Raw genomic sequence first — 18508 nt, 5'->3', positions numbered from 1 at the left:
TTGTGTTGCAGGGAGAGGTGCTGCATCCGAGGTGCAGGAGTTGGGAGATGTGTTTGGTTGGTATTATGGTGTTGAAGGTGGAGCTATAATCAATAAATGGGAGTCTGACGTAGGTGTCCTTGTAATCGAAATGTTCCAACAATGAGTGTAAAATCAGGGACATGTTGCAACAGGAGGCAAATTGTAGTGTATCGTGGCTATCTGGGAGGCTGGAGTTAGTCCACCATGATCAGCCTCTTGAAGCACTTCATGACGGTGTATGACAGAGCTACTGGATAGTGGTCATTTATACAAGCTACCTTTTATTTCTTTGGCACTTGGATGATAGTGGTCTTCTTAAAGTAGGGAGAGATTCAAGATGTCTGTGAATACTCCTGCCAGCTGGTCTACACAGATCTTTAGGCTTTAGACTTAAAAGATACAGCGCGGAAACATGCCCTTTGGCCCACTGAGTCGTGCCGACCAGCGATCACCATGTACACTAGCACTATCCTACACACTAATGACAATTTATAATGTTACCAAAGCCAATTAACCTACAAAACTGCATGTCTTTGGAATGTGGGAGGAAGCCGGAGCACCTGAAGAAAACCCATGCGGTCACGGGGAGAACGTACAAACTGCATATAGACAGCACCCGTGGTCAGGATCGAATCCAGGTCTCTAGAGCTGTAAGGCAATAACTCTACCGCTGCTTCACTGTGCCTGAGGACATGGCTGGTGACTTGATCCGGGTCAGTTGCTTTCCATGGATTTACTCTCAGGAAAGACAATCTGACAATGATCGTAGCTACAGGCGCACCTGTGTCTGTTGGGTCAGAGTATGTCATTCCATCGATCTTCTGTTCAAAATGAGAATAGAATGCATTGAGCTTGTTGGGGAATGACATCTTGTTGACAGCAATACTGCCCTACTTCACTTTGTAGCCCATAATAGCGTGTAAGCCTTGCCGCGATTGACAGGTGTCTGTGTGGTTATCCTGGTACTCTAACTGAGCCCGGAATTTCCTCTTGATATCCTTGATGGCTTTGCACAGGTCGCAAATAGATTTCTTGTACTGGGGTTTGTTTTGGTTTAAACGCTGCAGACTTCACCTGAGAATGGACCTCACTGCTCATCCATGGGAACACTCATATAGACTTCTTTGGCAGGCATTCCTCTCCACACTTACTGATGAAGTCTGTTTCGGCAGTGGCAACGTTATTTGAGTTACCACAGGGTCCGTAAATATGGACAGTCCACTGACTCAAAGCAGTTGCAAAGAATCTCATCAGTTTGTTCAGACCAGCAATGTACAGCTTTCCATATATTCTTCTAAGAAGAGAGTACAAACACAGCCATGAGGTCAGATTTTCCAAAATACTGTTGGAGGATGGAGTGGTAGGGTCTTTGATGATTGTGTAGCAGTGGTCAAAGGCATTTGGGTCTCTGGTGGGACAGGAGACGTGCTGATCGTGTTTTGGTAGGACACTTGTGAGGTTGACCTGGTTGAAGCTATTATGAAAAAAACCTTTATCAGACCTCAATAAACTTGAGACTTGTTTCAAGTCTATTGATAGCAGTGAGTAGTTCATCCAGTACAATCTCAGCATCAGTATGGGCTGGGATGTAGTAGTGACAACACTTCACCACTAGATATTCTAGGTTTGGGGAGTCGGAGCTCACCAGAATCACCATGTGCGAGCACCACAAGAAGTTGATGAGGAAGCAGAGCAGACCCCTCCACCCCAACCTTGCCTGAATGTTATTTACTGATGTGCAATACACTTTTATTAAAAAGAATTGAATGAAAGAAATGACTCATTACACTTACTCCATTAATATGTGTAAACCACTTTATCATGAACTTTATCCTCACTCTTAACTATTCCAACACCATGGAAAGGTTCAGTGGTGAATAGTGATGGTATTGGAGCTGCTGATATTTGTGTAAACTGAGAGACTTCATTTCCTAGTCTTGAAATCTTAAGCCACCAGCTATTTAAATAACAAAATTATCTTCTAAAATTGTTTTGAAATCTATCATATCATATCATATATATACAGCCGGAAACAGGCCTTTTCGGCCCACCAAGTCCGTGCCGCCCAGCGATCCCCGTACATTAACACTATCCTACACCCACTAGGGACAATATTTACATTTACCCAGCCAATTAACCTACATACCTATATAATCATTATTAAATAACCTTGAACCTTAAATGGACAAAAGGAACAGGGAGTCTTAAGAAAATGAAATGCTGCAGATTTTATGTGTAGGAAGGAACTGCAGATGCTGATTTAATCTGAAGACAGACCAAAAAGCTGTAGTAACTCAGCGGGTCAGGCAGCATCTCTGGAGAAAAGGAAAAGATGACATTTCAGGTTGAGACCCTTCTTCAGACTGGGTTAATTAGAAACATAGAAAATAAGTGCAGGAGAAAGCCATTTGGCCCTTCGAGCTAGCACCGCCATTCATTGTGATCATGGCTGATCGTCCACAATCAATAGACCGTGCCTGCCTTCTCCCCATATCTGTTGATTCCACTTGTCCCTAGAGCTCTATCTAATTAGGGACAATCAGCATGGCTTTTTATGTGGCAGGTCATAACTTACTAACTAGATTGTGTTTCTTGAGGAGCTGACACAGGAGATCGATGGCGGTAGGTCGGTGGATGAAGGTTCTTGACCTGAAACGTCACCTATTTCTTTTCTCCAGAGATACTACCTCACCTGCTGTGTTACTCCAGCTTTTTGTGTCTATCTGCTACAGATTTTAGTTTTGTTTTTCAGTACAATTTTTGGAAAGGCTATTATTTAATGCCCATTCATAGAACATAGAACATGGAAAAGTACAGCACAGGAACAGCCCCTTCAGCCCACAATATCAGTGCTGAACATAATGTTAAGATAAACTAATCTCATCTTCCTGCACATGATCCATACTGAGCATACCCATTTGCCTATCTGAAAGCTTCTTAAACGCGTTATCATAATTCCTCCGTAACCTACCCTGACAGTGCATTCCAGGCACCCACTGTGTAAAAAAACCTGCCCTGCACAGCTCCCTTAAACTTTGCCTCTCACAAAGCTAAACCCTCTAGTCTTTGACATTTCCGCTCTGGGGAAAAAGGTTCCGAGCGTATACCCCATTATGCCTCTCAGATTAAAAAATATATATCTCTATCAGGTCACCCCTCAAGTCTGGCACTCAAAGGAAAACAATCCAAATTTGTCCAACCACTCCTTGTACTTAATACTTCCTAAAGCAGCTTTCTGGTAAACCTCTCCTGCACCCTCTCCAAAGCTTCCACATCCTTCCTGTAATGGGGGCGATCAGAACTGCATACAATACATCAAATAGGGCCGAACCAAATTCTTAAAGAACTGCATCATGACTTCCTGACTTTTATACTCTACTAGACCAAGTGGACCCGATGGGCCCAAACCACTCCAGCATTGGTGTTGCACCTTCTCCTCCCCCACTCCTCCTCCCCCCCTCCCCCTCTCTCTCCACCCCTCCATCCCCCCTCGCCCCCCTCCCCTCCCCTTGCCCCCACTCCCCTCGCCCCCTCCCCCTCCCCTCGCCCCAAATATCTTTTGAAAGCTATAAGGGAATAGGTAATGGTTATGTGCCATCCAATGATAGGAGAACTGCTTGGAAGCTCAATTTTGGAGATGGACATAAGTGGCATAGTGTGGTGCATATTTTTCTTACCACTATCAGCCCCTGTCTGACTGTTGCCAAGCATTGTTCCATATAGGCATAGCCTATTTGTTATCTTGGAAATATGATTGTTATTATCAGTGAACCTCTAGTTCTAATCATAGGGTAGGGCATTGATAAGAGTTGCTAATAATATTTGCATGTTGGGAACAGCCCTGGCAAACTTATGGGAGAAATTAGAAAAATAATAAACTGGGTAGATAGTAACTAATTTCACTGAGGGATTCTGAGATGAGGACTAAGTTTTAAAAGTAGACCACGGCTTTCTGGAGCAAAGTTTGAATGTTGTTCTGCTTGTTGAGGGTAAATGAAAATTGCTGCCTGGTTTGTTGTTAATTTTAAACCAATGATTGGCATTATATTTCATAAATGGTTCTAAAGTTTAACAAGTAGTTTGTATCAGCCTGCACTGTAGAGGATACAGGTAATATCACAGAAAGAACTGGAAGAGATTGAGGAACTCTGGAAAATTCCTATTTATTAGCTTAGGTGACAGTGAGGCAACACGCTGAGCTCACGCTGTGGGAGGGAGGGGTGGGGGGGGTGAAATAAAGTGGAGCGTGAAGGAGAAATGGGGGGGGGGGTGCATTTGATAGAGATTACCGAACATTATAGAATTCAATATTCATACTCAAAAGGACACAAAGTGCTGCTACTCAGCAGGTCAGCCAGCATATCTGGAGAACATGGTTAGGTAACGTTTCGGGTTGAGACCCTACTTCAGACTGCTGAAGATGTTTTGTGTGCTAACCAGCATCTTCAGTGCTTTGTTTCTACTCCATGTTCATACTGTTGGGGTGTAAGTTACCCAAGAGGGTAACTTATGAGGTGCTGTTCCTCCAGTTTGCATGTTGCCTCACTCTGGCAATGTAGCAAGCCAGGATAGAGAGGTCAGCACGTGAATGGGAAGGGTAGTTAAAATAGTTAGCAACTGATAGTCCTTGGCCACACTCATTGTTGATTCTGTGTACCTTTCTGTTGCTTTGAGGTTCAATTTCCATGATATTCTTCTGATATATTGTGGAAACCCAGGCCGTGTAATGCGGTTTCTGTTTTTTTAATGTTGATTTTCCATTGAAATTACCTGGAAAGAAAAGATCTCGTATGAAAATCCCATGAATTATTTATCATAACGATGAAATTAGATCTTCTAGTTTGTGATATTATTCCCAGCATGTACATTTCTGCTTTGGAAATGGATGGAAAATGCCCTCATTGCCACAGACTGGAAATGTTTGTTTAGGTTTATTATTGTCACGTGTACCGAAGTACAGTAAAAAACTTTATTTTGCATGCTATCCAATCAGATTGGATAATACTATACATAAATGTAATCAAGTCAAACTCAAGTACAGTGGGTAGAGCAAAGAGGTAGATACAGAAAATATAGATCTCAGCACCATTGGCACCATATCAGTTCTTAGCACCATATCAGTTCCATTGACAACGTTCAATGTCCACAATGGGATAGAGGTGAATCAGAAAGTACCCTAGCTTATGAAAGGACTGGTCAGAAGCCTGATAACAGAGGAGAAGAAACTGTTCCTGAGTCTGGTGGTGAGCACTTTCAAACTTCTGTACCTTTTGCCCGACAGTAGCAGAGACAAGTGTGGGACAAGTCTTTGATTACTTTGGCTGTTTTTCCAAAGCAGCATGAAGTTCAGATGTCGTCAAGGTGTAGTGTCTGGTCTGCCTGATGAACTGGTCTTCATCTAAAACTCTGCAGTTTCTGCCATTGCCAGAGGTTTCTATTGTACCTGCATCAAAATGACAACAATTGTGTAGAAACTCCTGTGGAAGCTCCCGTCCACTTTATCTGAGCCCACCCTGCTCTCAGGAACAAGTCAGGGTGAATTGCCAGAGTGTGATTAGTTGAAGAAAGCGGTAGATGGTGTGATTGGAACTCCGGTAGATTTTACTATCTGGTTATTTGGTTAAAGGTAGTGAATGGTGATTTTGGTTACCAAAGATAATCATCTATGAAAGCAGGAAGATTCGTAAACTGGTAAGATTCCAATAGCTGGTGAAGAGATTGGTGTGCACATAGCAAAGATGAAGGAAGCCCTGAAGTCATGTTTCTATCCCCAACAGCCAGGTCAGAAGTGAAGGCATTTCTGTTCATTGGTTGTGACATCAAGTGCTGGATTTTTGCATTCCCCTGAACTTGAAAGATTGCTTCTTTGTCAAAAGAATGCTAAACATTAATTAGTTGTTGCAAAGTCTCAGCCCTGAAGTTGGGGAGTAAACAATTGTGAATTATTGACTTTTTCCAGGGAAAGCCCATGTGTTTCTCTATGAGTAAGCTATGTTAATAATTTAGAATAGGCTTACCTTTGCTGTTCTTGTGAGGTCATTCTAATTTTTAAATATTGCCCAGGGAATCTACACCCTAAGCTCTTTCCTGTAACTTATCAGATGCCAATTAGTTTTTTTCCCCACTCCAACATTACTTCATTACTTCATCCTTTACTTTTAGTCAGGAACACTTTCATATCAACTTCTGAAAATTTAGAAACTTGTCTTTTTTTCCCTTTGCTGCGGTCATTTCATTCAGTTGCCTCCGCAGCATTTTGTCTGAATGTAGTTCTTTAAACAGTGATTAGATCCATGCTCTGCCCATTCTCAAATGTTCAGGATTTCTCTTGCATAATCTGATCCATTGGTGACAGACATCCCACCCATCTTGTATCAATATTATTACCAGTATATTTTCAATTTTAAACACCTTAAATTCTAATGTTGGATGAGGTGATAACTGGAGTGCTGCAGGGGACATTACAGGATCAGCTGTTGTTTGTTATGTACATTAACGATTCGGATGACAACGTAGTTAACATTGATAGTAAATTTGCAGATAGAGGTCCACCTCCGATATTCCGGTACCCTTATTCCAGAGCGTTTCTGGATTAACCTCCATTTTGCCAGACCAACAGAGGTCATGGCCTCCAAGAGAAGTCCTGAGCAGTCCGCTGAGGGGCCGAGATACCAGCCCACAAAGTCAGCCTCAGAGGTCGGTCTGGGGAAGAGATCTGCCAGCTCCGGCCAGGGGGCCGGTCCAGAGTCCAGGCCGGAGGGGGCAAAGTCAACGTACCGATCGACCGTGGAAGTCGGCTGTGCGAACGGATCTGCCGGCTCCGGCTGGGCCGGTGTTCCAGTGCGGAAGTCCAGAGGAGGTCGAGATCGGTCACCTCACTCAGCCTAGGCGCTACATTGGGCACTCTCGTGATTTTGTCCAGTTTAAAGGAGGAGCCAGACAATCAATTGCTGGAAAATCAGTGGTGAACCTGTAATCACCAAAATTGGTGGTTTAGTGGACTGTAAAAAAGGATATCTGAGTTTATAACAGGATCTAGATTATTTGGATAGGTGGGCCAAGGAATGGCAAATGAAGTTTGGCAAGTGTGAGGTGTTGCACTTTAGTATGCCAAACCAGGGGACAACTTACACAGTAAATGGTAGAGTCCTGGAGAGTGTTACAGAACAGAGAGATCTGGGAGAAAAGGTGCTTGGTTCCCTGGATGTGGTGAGTCAAGTGGACTGTGTGGTGAAGAAGTCCATTGGCATGCTTGCCTTCACTGGGAAGGTATTGAGTTCAAACGTTGGGAAATCATGATGCAGCTGTACAAGTCAATGGAGTGACCATACTTGGAGTACTGGTTGCACAGCAATGAGAAGGGTGCAATTAAGTGGAAAGGGTGCAGAAGAGGGTTAATATATGAGGAGCGTCTGTTGGTTCAGGGTGCAAAAGAGATTCACCAGGATGCTACCTGGATTTGGGGCTTGAGTTTTTTGGGAGAAGTTGGATCGGCAGGGATATTTTCCTTTGGAATGTAGGAGGCTGAGTTTAGACAGAAATACAGCAAGGAAACAGGCCCGCCAGCCTACAGTGTACACACTGACCATTGATCATCCGTTCACATTGGTTCAATGTTATCCCACTTTCTCATCCATTCCCTGCACATTCAAGGCAATTTACAGGCCAATTAACCTACAAAGTCACACGTCTTTCAGATGTGGGAGGAAGCTGGAGCACCCGGAGGAAACCCACGTGGTCACAGGGAGAACGTGTAAACTCCGGCGCTGAGAGGCAGCAGCTCTATCAGCTGTGCAAGGTCTGCAAGGTCATGAATGGCATTAATAAAGAAAACATTCTCAATTATTTTTCCACTGTAAAGGATCTAAAACTAGAGGGGATAAATTTAAGGTGAGAGGGAGAGGTTTAAGAGGGAACTCGGGGCAACCTTTTCACTCAGAGGGCAGTCTATATCTGGAATAAGTTTTCAGAGGAATCTATAGAAGCAGATACAATTACAACATTTAAAAGACATTTGGACAGACTTTTGGATAGGAAGTGTTTTTCCTATGCATTTTCTCAAATGCAGCCAAACGGGACTAGCCCAGAGCCAGGTGGGCTGAAGGACCTGTTTTTGTGCTGTATTTCTAGTTCCATCAACAACAAGTCTAGGAATAAAATGATAAGGAAGTTTAAAATGTTCTCAATGTTAAGCTTTATGAATTTACCATGTAATATTAGAATCACAATCTCTCAATATCTCTCTATCATTGGAATCATTTCATCTTTCAAAGTTTCCAATTTTTGTATCCAAATATATTCTTTCTATTTTCAATCTCACACTTCTACTTATTAAGAACTTGTGACAGTGGAAGATTTTGAAAATCAACTGTTGTGTGAAAACTGCAGGGTATGTATCTGTAATATCTGTAAAACATGCAAAACCTTATAATGCAGTATAATTATGTATCAAGATATTGTGCAATGCAATGAAAAACTCATTGCAGAAGTTCACTTTGTAGATAAAAGATAACAACCTGTGCATTTAAACATAATATGAGTTCACAACTTGACTGTAAATGTTTGGCTGAGGTTTTGTTGGTAAATGCTTGCAGTTCCACCCAGTGTGCTGGCATTTCTTCATGTAAATTTTGGACTCCTTTGTGAATGTGGAAATTCTTAACTTACGGACCAAACTCTACCTACGGGGGAACTGTTCTTTGATTTTGATCTTGTGCTAGGTAGGTTAGACAGTACATTCACCCTATCAATTCCTCTCAGAATTTTATACACCTTTATGAGATCACACCTAAGTCTCCTATGCTACAACATCCTCATAAATCTTACCTGCATTCTTCCCAGCTTAATCCAACATTTAGCAGGGTGACCAAAACCGAATACAGTACTCCATTTGCAGGCTCACCGATATTTTGTACAACTGTAATGTAATATGCTAACTTCTATACTCAATACTCTGACCGAAGGCCAATGTACCAAAAGCCTTTTTTACCACCTTATCTACCTTTGACTTCACTTTCAGGGAACTATGTAGGTGTACTCCTAGATCCCTTTGCTCTACAACACCCCCCAGGGGCCTTCCATTCATTGTGAAAGTCTGCCCTGGTATGATTTCTTTTTTTAATTTTAACAGAGCTCATACATGTTACATTTCATAGTACCCAATAATACCTACATTATAAATTCGATTATACATGTATTGTTCTGTATTATATCCCCCCCACCCCCCCCCCCCTTCTCCCCTGGTATGATTTCTTGAAATGCTACCTCGCAATTATTTGTATAAAATTCCATTGACCGTTTCTCAGTCCACTTGTACAGAGGATCAAAATCCTGCTGAAATATTTAATAACCATCTTCACTGTCCACGATACTACCTACTTTAATGTAATCTGTAAACTTACTAATCACGTCATTAGAAATGATTAGTCATGCTACTAATCATGCTGGAGTGCAGCATGGTGGCCCAGCGGTAGTGTTGCAACCTTACAGTGCCAGAGAGATCCGGGTTTGATCCTGACTACGGGTCCTGTGTGTCCGTGTGGTTTTCCGTGTGACTCACCACGCTAGGGGTGGTGACACAGACCTGACTATTGTTGCTGCTCTCCCCTGTTTCTGTAAGTTGCTTAGGTCTTGCTGCATGCCGACACAGATAACATCTTTTGTTGAGAGGTTGCAATGGAATTAAACATTGTGTGGTCAAAAACACGTCCACTCTACCTTTCTATTGCCATTAATGAAGCAGCTGAAAATAGACTAAGGAATTTGGTTGTGGTTGTTAGAGGTCAATTAACCATGGCCAAGGACGTACTGCAGGAGTTCATTTGAGGAATGTGCTAGGGAAGCAGCTTAATTTATCTCTAATAACCATAACTAAATTCCTTGGACTGTTTTTCCCTTGAAGCCTGCTGACTTCATTTTTATCTGGGCTCCTTGATGCTACACATATCCAACACCTGCTCCATGCTCCTCCACCCTGTGCTGACTTCTCATGCTGATCACATTCGTTGATTTTAAATCTCTGTTCATGTTGTACTCTGTTTACCAAAGATACTAGAGGAGCAAGATGAACCACTCCGGCAAAATCGCGTATACTGAAGTGTAGTACGCAAAGGAGCGGAACGTCCGCCATTTTAGTAGGCAAAACTCGCCGTTCGCTCTGCCTCTCGCAGTGTAATCAGTGTTGTGGGGAACAGTATGTGTGTTGATACCATTAAAATGCAGAAATTATCTCATCCATCAACTCACATTTCTTTGTTATTTTTATTTTTTAATGTTTTCCCCCTGCTTAATTTCTCTGATTTTATCTGCTGATTTATGGTTTAATTGGGCATGTAAGATGTAATGTACAAATTTACAATGTACAATAGCCCTGGTTTATTCCCAAATGCATGGTTTAAAATTTTGCAATAAATTAGAGGTTTAATTCCTGGTTTGTGCAATGTAGTAATGTGAGTCAGAGCAATAGGAAGAATGCTGCAATAGATGTTGTGACACCTGAACCACTGGTCAAGAACATAAAACACAATGCAAATAGGTTACCATGGTTTTCAGCACACATATATATTTGGTAATTATTTATTCTGTGATGTTCAGTGCTTGGTAGTATTTTAAATATCTATATAAATAACATGAATTTGTAGTCTTACTCACGTATGCTATTGAATGGTTTACAAATTTGTATGTTTACTTCACTTAAGCAAATGTTCACAATTTATCATTATAGATAGTGAACCATTCAGAGTTGACTGTTAATAATCTTGAACGCCAAACCTGAGTAATGGTTGTCATGTTGCCAGAGACACCAGTGATTGCTTGCTGAATCATTTTTGTGGCCCCCCCCAAGCATATTTTGGTGCAACAAAGATGGTCTCACTTATGAGATGACCGGCTATGTCGGAGGTGCTTCAAAGCTGCATTTTTATTCAAGCAAATGGCAAAGTTTGACAGTCAGTTTTTGATATATTTTTCAGCTTTGAAACCAGGCTGCCCCTGGCTGTATGTACTTGGCAATAGTTCTGCGAAGAAGAGTGCACCCGACGAGTAAATCATCCGTCGTGCGGTAAGGGTTAATTAAAAAGTGTAATTTAGCATTTATCTATTTTATGATAGGCATGAAAAGAAGTCATAACCTTGAATTGATTTAATGTCAAGAACCCCTAAAAACTGTGTGACTAGTCACATGAAGCGTTTTCTTTTAAAAATGTATGTTTCTGTTCCACTTTTAATCTATCTACTTGTGTACAATGAATATAGTTGTTATTCAAATGGTTCAAATCTCATTTGATACTCTGACCAATTTCTGTTCTATTTTTATTACTGAACTAGACGGGCATGAATCCGTTGGGTCCAAATCTCTCCTGTGGGCGCGGCAACCCCTGTTTGGTACAAACCTCTCCTGTGGGACCGGCAACCCTGCGTGGACTACACCTCCTGGCCGGCAGGGCGCCTCCTCACTCCCCCCCCTCTTGGCCGCCACTCCCACCCCCACTCCCCTCTGAGCTCCTAACTGTGCATTGGGTCCAAACCTCTCCTGATTGTCATCCCCCTCCCGCGGTTCCTCTCTTCCCCCCTTCCCCAACTCCATTCCCCTTCAACCCCCCCTTAAATTCCCCCGGGGCCGGGGGTGGGCGAGGGGGGAGAGGAAAGGGGAGAGGGAGCCACACACCCTGGCCCCGGCGGCCAGCAGCAGGAGGGCTCTCCTCATCCCCCCACCCCTGATTGGCCACCACTCCCATCACTCAGGTGGGTCCCGCCCCCCTCCGAGCACCCAACTGCACACGCGCGGACCTTCTCCCATTGTGATGTGGATAATGGAGGGAGGCGTGGCTGGTGGGCAGGGCAAGTGAAAAGGGATTTATTAAATTTTAATAAGTGAAAAATGTTTAAAATATAACAACCATTTGAACACCAGGACAATGGTGAGTAAGGTGGGCCTAAAACTGTCACGCTATCGTGTACTGTTTTGGCTGTATTTCGGAAACAAATATATCCACAAACACACAAACACAAATACACAAGATGAGAGTTTTAGTAATATACTAGACCAAGTGGACCCGTTGGATCCAAACCTCTCCTGCATTGGTGCAGCACCCCTCTTCCTCACTGCCTTCCCCCCTCTCCCCCCTCACCCCCTCCCCATCCCCTTCACTCATTCCCCTTCCCCCCTTCCTCCCCCATCCCCCCATCCCTTCCCCACCTCTCCCTCCCTCCCCCCCTCCCCCCCCCCCCCCGGTGGCCATGGGCGAGCAAGGGGGGACAGGGAAAAGGCACTGACCTCGGCCCCATTTCTCCTGCGGGCCTCTCCTGCGGAGCCGAGGCGTCTCCTGCAGCTCGGCTGCAATCTAGAGCGGGGAACGGCGGTGACGGCATGGGCCCGTTGTCAGGCGGGGAGTGGCCCCGTGGCCGTGGGCGGGCGAGAGTGGACAGGGAGAAGGCACTGACCTCGGCCCCATTTCTCCTGCGGGCCAGACGTGGAGCCGAAGCCTCTCCTGCAGCTTGGCTGCAAGCGGCAGTGACGGGCATCTTGTGGATCCTCTGCCGCCACCTCTGCCGCGTGCTGCACCACGGGAGGAAGATCAAGCGCTGGGCACACCGGGACGGGTGCCAGTCCTCTCGCTGGTCCTCCTGGGGGGGGGGGGAGGGAGCGCATTTATTAAAGTTTATTAGGTTAATTGTTTTTAAAAAGTAACAAAAGTGGGTTTATTCAGACCATGGGGGAATGGTGAGTAGGGTGGGCCTAAAATTGTCGCGCTGTCAGGTACTGTTTTGGCTGTGTAGAGGGCATGGTACACACATAAACATTTACACACAAACTAACCAAGAGTGTTAGTAATCGATAGATATAGATAGATATAGCTCTAGATAGATATAGCTGGATATAGCTAGATATATAGATATAGATATAGAGAGAGATAAAGAGTGAGATAGAGAGAGAGACAGAGAGAGAGACAGAGAGAGAGACAGAGAGAGACAGAGAGAGACAGAGAGACAGAGAGAGAGACAGACAGCGAGACAGAGACAGAGAGAGAGGCAGAGAGACAGAGAGAGAGAGACAGAGAGATAGAGAGAGTGATAGAGAGAGTGATAGAGAGAGTGATATATATATATAGAGAGAGAGGGGGGGAGGGGGAGAAAGAGAGAGGGAGAAAGAGAAAAAAGACCAAGTGGACCCGTTGGGCCCAAACCTCTCCTGCATTGGTGCAGCACCCTCTCCTCCCCCCCCTCCCCCTTCCTTTCTCCCTCCTTCCTCTCCCCTCCCCCTTCCTCCTCCCGTCCTCCCCTCCCTCTTCCCGTCCTCTCCCCCTTCCCTTCCCCCCCCCACCCCATCCCCCTCAACCTCCTTATCCTCTCTCCTCTCCCCCCTCCCTCCCTCCACCCCCCTGCCTCCCTCCCTCCCCCCTCCCTCCCAAGGAGATAGATTTAACCTTTAAAATGTGAATACATTTTAAAAATAACACTGATTTCAATGAAACTTTCATTAGCACCAAAGGGACGATGGTGAGTAAGGTGGGCCTAAAATTGGCGCACTATTGTGTACAGTTTTGGCTGTAGTTCAGGAACAAACAAACAAACAAACAAACGAGAGTTTTAGTATATAGATATAGATAAAGCAGGTTAACATTCAACATTTCTGAGTATTAGATTTAAACTTTGTCCTTTCATTTCTGGTATTCGGGTTAAATGCAGGTTTAATGATTGGGATAAACGGCTGCTGCTTTGAGAACTTTAAGACGCCTTGTAAAACAAGGTTTAGGTTATCTGACCTCAGTACTAATGGAGCACACCCATTGTACAAACTAACAGTCAGTATGTTAAGCACATAGAATAAATTGGAAACAATAAGCGAACATAAAACTGAAAATGTTATCCATATTAACATTTTGGGGCTACCATTGGGCACATGACACAAGTACAACAGAATTAATAGTGGAGAGACATGGCATAGATTAAACACAACATGAGAACAGATGAATGACATTGATTCAAAACCAGCTTTGAGATAACTTTATATCCAGGAATTGCAATATTAACTGCATCTAATGCATTATTGTTCTATTGGTAATTGCAATAACAGTACGAAAAAAGACAGAGTTTATATTTTACTTCATGGAATGGGCAAACCAGAAAAGGGAAACCTTTATTTCAATTCTGTGGGAGCAATTCCTGCTACGACATTGAAATGTGCATGTTCAAACAATATATATAATTTAGATTGAGAATACATATTATTAAGATATCTGGTTGGAACAGAACTGTGCATGCAATTTTTTATAATTTCAAAATTAGATGTATTAAGTTACAACAAACAAACCAAATACTAATGGGATAAAGTGTCCAGCTGTGAATCAACATTCCTACAATGTTTAAGGATTGATAGACATAAAATCTCTGTGTTCCACAGATCTAATCTAATAGATTAGATTACATTTAATACATTAAAGATGCTATCAAGAGCACGTTTGTAAAATTCTAGGGAGATGAGAGGAGGGTGAAGTGAAATGATTTTCAATTGTGCACTGTTCACATTTATAAAACATAAATCAATATTTTACGGTTGAATTTCCAGACTTATGGTTTTTGGACTGCTCATGAATTCTGAATCTAAATTTGTATTGTCATCTTATATGTAGTTGAATCAATTACTGCACTTTATTACAACAGACATGGATAGAAAACGATTGCATGTTACAGTAAATACCTAGTTTAGTCTATTTCGCATTTTAGTAGATGTGCTTTCACAAAATCTTGTGTTGTAATTTATTTAGCTTATGTTGCTTACAATGATTGCTTTAGGGTTGCCTCATATTTACAACAACTCTGCAAATAACAGTGATAGAGCTGAATTTATTATTGTATAATATTTATAACTTGCTGAGAGAAATGTGGTGTAGGTGGACGATTTAATATAACTCGTTGTAGGATTAAACTCTCACTGTCAATTGTCTTGATAAAGTATTTGATAAACGTAAGCTTGGTTTAGGGGAAGAGTGGAAATTGGTTGAGCAGTGGATTGTGATAAAATAGTGATGATGAATTTTGACTTGATTTATATACTTCTATACCAAAGGAAATATGCTAACTATGCACATAGTGTGTTTGTAAATTGACTTTTCACTTTTTTTTGGTTAGCACAGAATTATGAGATGAAATTCTTAGTGATAGAACCCTTGAAAATAAATGTATCATTTGGACTTACTCAGCTCATTGTGTTCTTACAGTGCATTCAGAAAGTATTCAGACCCCTTCACGTTTTCCACATTTTGCTACGTTACAGCCTTATTTTAAAATGGATTAAATTCTTTTTTTTAAATCATCAATCTACACACAATACCCCATAATAAAAAAGCAAAAACTGGTGTTTAGAAATTTTTGCAAAGTAATTAAAAAGAAATAACTGAAATATCATATTTACATAAATATTCAGATCCTTTGCTATGACACTCAAAATTGAGCTTATGTTCATCCTGTATCCATTGATTATCCTTGAGATGTTTCTACAACGTGATTGGAGTCCACCAGTGGTAAATTAAATTGATTGGACATGACTTGGAAAGGCACACACCTGTCTATATACGGACACACAGTTAACAGTGCATGTCAGAGCAAACACCAAGCCATGAAGAAGAAGGAATTGTCCGTAGACCTCCAAGACAGGATTGTGTTGAGACACAGATCTGGGGAAGGGTATAAAACAATTTCTGCAGCATTGCAAGTCCTGAAGAGCACAATGGTCTCCGTCATTCTTAAATGGAAGAACTTTGGAACCACCAGGATTCTTCATAGAGCTGGCTCCCTGGCCAAACTGAGCAATTGGGGGAGAAGGAGCCTTAGTCAGGGAGGTGACCAAGAACCCGATGGTCATTCTGACAGAGCTCCAGAGTTCCTCTGAAGATGGGAGAACCTTCCAGAAAGACAACTATATCTGCAGCACTCCACCAATCAGGCCTTTATGGTAGAGTGGCCAGACGGAAGCCAGTCGTCAGTAAAAGGCACATGCCAGCCTGCTTGGAGTTTGCCAAAAGGCACCTAAAGGACTCAAGATTGAACTCTTTGGCCTGAATGCCTAGCGTCATGTCTGGAGGAAACCAGGCAGGCACTGCTCATCACCTGGCCAATACCATACCTATGGTGAAGCGTCTGTGCTGAGATCGGTGCTATTTGAGATATGTATAAATGACGGGTGAAAATGTAGATGGGTTGCTTAGTTAGTTTTCCAAGATTGCTGGGGTCAGGGACAGTGAGGAAGGCTGTCAAAGTATATAGCGGGATTATAGACCGATGCAGAAATGGGCAGATAAATGGCAGATGGACCTTAATCTAAGTGAGTGTGAACTGTTGCACTTACGGAGGTCATATATAAGGGAAAATATAAAATTAATGGCATTGTCCTTAACTGCATTGATGTATAGAGGCTCTGGGGGTCCAAGCCCATAACTCCTTGACACTATATAGAGTGGTAAAAGAAGATATGCTTTCTTTTGTAGCTCAGGATATTGAGGATAAGAGTAAGAAAGTGATGATGCAGCTTCATTGGATAGGCCACATTTGGAGTATTGTGTGCAGTTCTAGTCGCATCATTACAGGACAGATGTGGAGGTTTTGGAAAGGGTGTAGAGGAGGTTTACTAGAATGATATTAACAAGGAACTGCAAATGCTGGTTTATGCCAAAGTTAGACACAAAATGTGGCAATAACTCACTGAGTCAGGCAGCATCTCTGGAAAAAATGGACAGCTGACGTTTCAGGTCATGACCTTTTCAGGTCATGTGGGTATTAGCTACAGGGAGAGGTTGGACAGATTTGGATTGTTTTCTCTGGAATGCCAGATTTAAGGTGAGAGGGACAAAGTTTAAAGGAGATGTACAGGACAAGTTATTTAGAGGTTGGTGGGTGCCTGGAATGCACTGTTGGGGTGGTGATTAACGCAGATATGCTAGTGGCATTTTAAGGACTTTTGGATCTGCAGAGAATGGAGAGATGTGAGTTGTATGTAGGTAGATAAGTGATGGTCTTGACATTGTGTTCGGTACAAACAGTGTGAAGGGCCTGTTCTTGTACTCTACTGTTCTATGTTCTATGTTATCGTACTTGTATCAACTACTTCCTTTGGAAACTTATTCCCTATACTCACCATCCTCTGTATGAAAAAGTTCCCCTTCAGATTCCTATTAAATTATTTTCCTATCATTTTAAATCTATGCCCTCCAGTTCTTGATTCCCTTACCCTGGGTAGAAGACTTTGAGTGTTCACCCTTTCTATTCGCCTCACAATTTTGTATGCCTCTATGAAATCACCCCAGCCTTCTACACTCCAAGGAATAAACTCCTAGCCTGCCCAACCTCTCACTATAGCTCAGGCCCTCGAGTCCTGGCACCATCCTTATAATTCTGCTCAGCACTCTTTCCATCGTAAAGGCATCTTTCATATAGCAGGGTGACAAAAAATAAACATAAAACTACAAATGCGGCCTCACCAACAGCTTGTCCAACTCTAACATAATGTCCCAACTTCTATACTCATTACTCTGACTGATGAAGGTCACATGACAAAAGCCCTTTTCATCATTCTATATACCTGTGATACCACTTTTAGGGATCGATGTACTTGTACCCCTAGATTCATCTGTTCTACAACACTCCCCACAGGGCTGTGAAGGCCTGCCCTGGTTTGCCTTCCCAAAATGCAACATCTCACACTAATTTGAGTTAACTTCCAATTTGATGGTAGACTTGCCACAGTAGACCTCCTCTTTCCAGCTAACACAATGACTTAACTTTGCACAGGAAACTTGGCCTAAGCAGCCGGAAGACCTAACCACATTCATTTTCACTGCCATCCCCTAAACCTCTCATTTTATTATTTAAAGGGATGCACTTTGATCTACAGGTTAACAATAGTGAGACAACTATGTTTGAAATGGCAGAAATTAAAATATATGAAATATAAACAGGAAAAGGCTATTCAGCCCTTTGGGCCTGCTCTGCTACTAGATTCAATAATGGATGATCATATCTCTCTTGTTACCAGCTTTGTATTTTAATGCTTACAATAAATTCTGACAAAGAATATTTGAACTAAAGTATTAACTTAGATTGTTTTCCACAGATGCTGCCCTATTTGCTAAGTGTTTCCAGTGTTTTCTGTTTTTGCTTAATGTTAAATGTTTGAGTTCCCTCTTATGTTAGCTGTTATTCTCCTCTGGGTTATTCACTTTAAATGCATCGTAATGCACGAATATCCTTACGTGACCCTCCATATTAGTTATGTGAATAAAAGCACTAATGGAATCTGTGCTACAATGGGCCATTATCATAATATGCATTGAGAGATATGTTATTGATGGCACCACTGTGCCAAGAAGCTAGCACAAATCCAGCAATGAATTGCCTGCAGTACAGTGTTGAGATGCTGCCTGTGAGATTTGGTGTTAGGAAGACAATATAGTTGAGACATTGCCATTGCTAGGCACTGGCAGTCCCTGCTTCA

At 42.5% G+C, this 18508-nt stretch overlaps 1 protein-coding gene across 15 annotated transcripts in view; it reads left to right on the top strand.

Moving 5' to 3' along the window:
* Positions 1 to 18508, top strand: part of lrrc7 (leucine rich repeat containing 7) — a 266336-nt gene that overhangs the window by 127739 nt on the left and 120089 nt on the right. For 11 of the 15 annotated variants that reach the window (XM_078407368.1, XM_078407367.1, XM_078407361.1 and 8 more), the window contains one exon: positions 10992 to 11080. The exons of the other annotated variants lie outside the window; for them this stretch is intronic. The gene's annotated coding sequence lies outside the window, so the exon portion shown is untranslated. The remainder of the gene's footprint in view (positions 1 to 10991; positions 11081 to 18508) is intronic. 15 annotated transcript variants of the gene reach the window in all.

Source organism: Rhinoraja longicauda, chromosome 11, assembly GCF_053455715.1.
Source record: "Rhinoraja longicauda isolate Sanriku21f chromosome 11, sRhiLon1.1, whole genome shotgun sequence".
Taxonomy (NCBI): Eukaryota; Metazoa; Chordata; class Chondrichthyes; order Rajiformes; family Arhynchobatidae; genus Rhinoraja; species Rhinoraja longicauda.
This window is presented reverse-complemented; position numbering and strand designations above follow the sequence as displayed.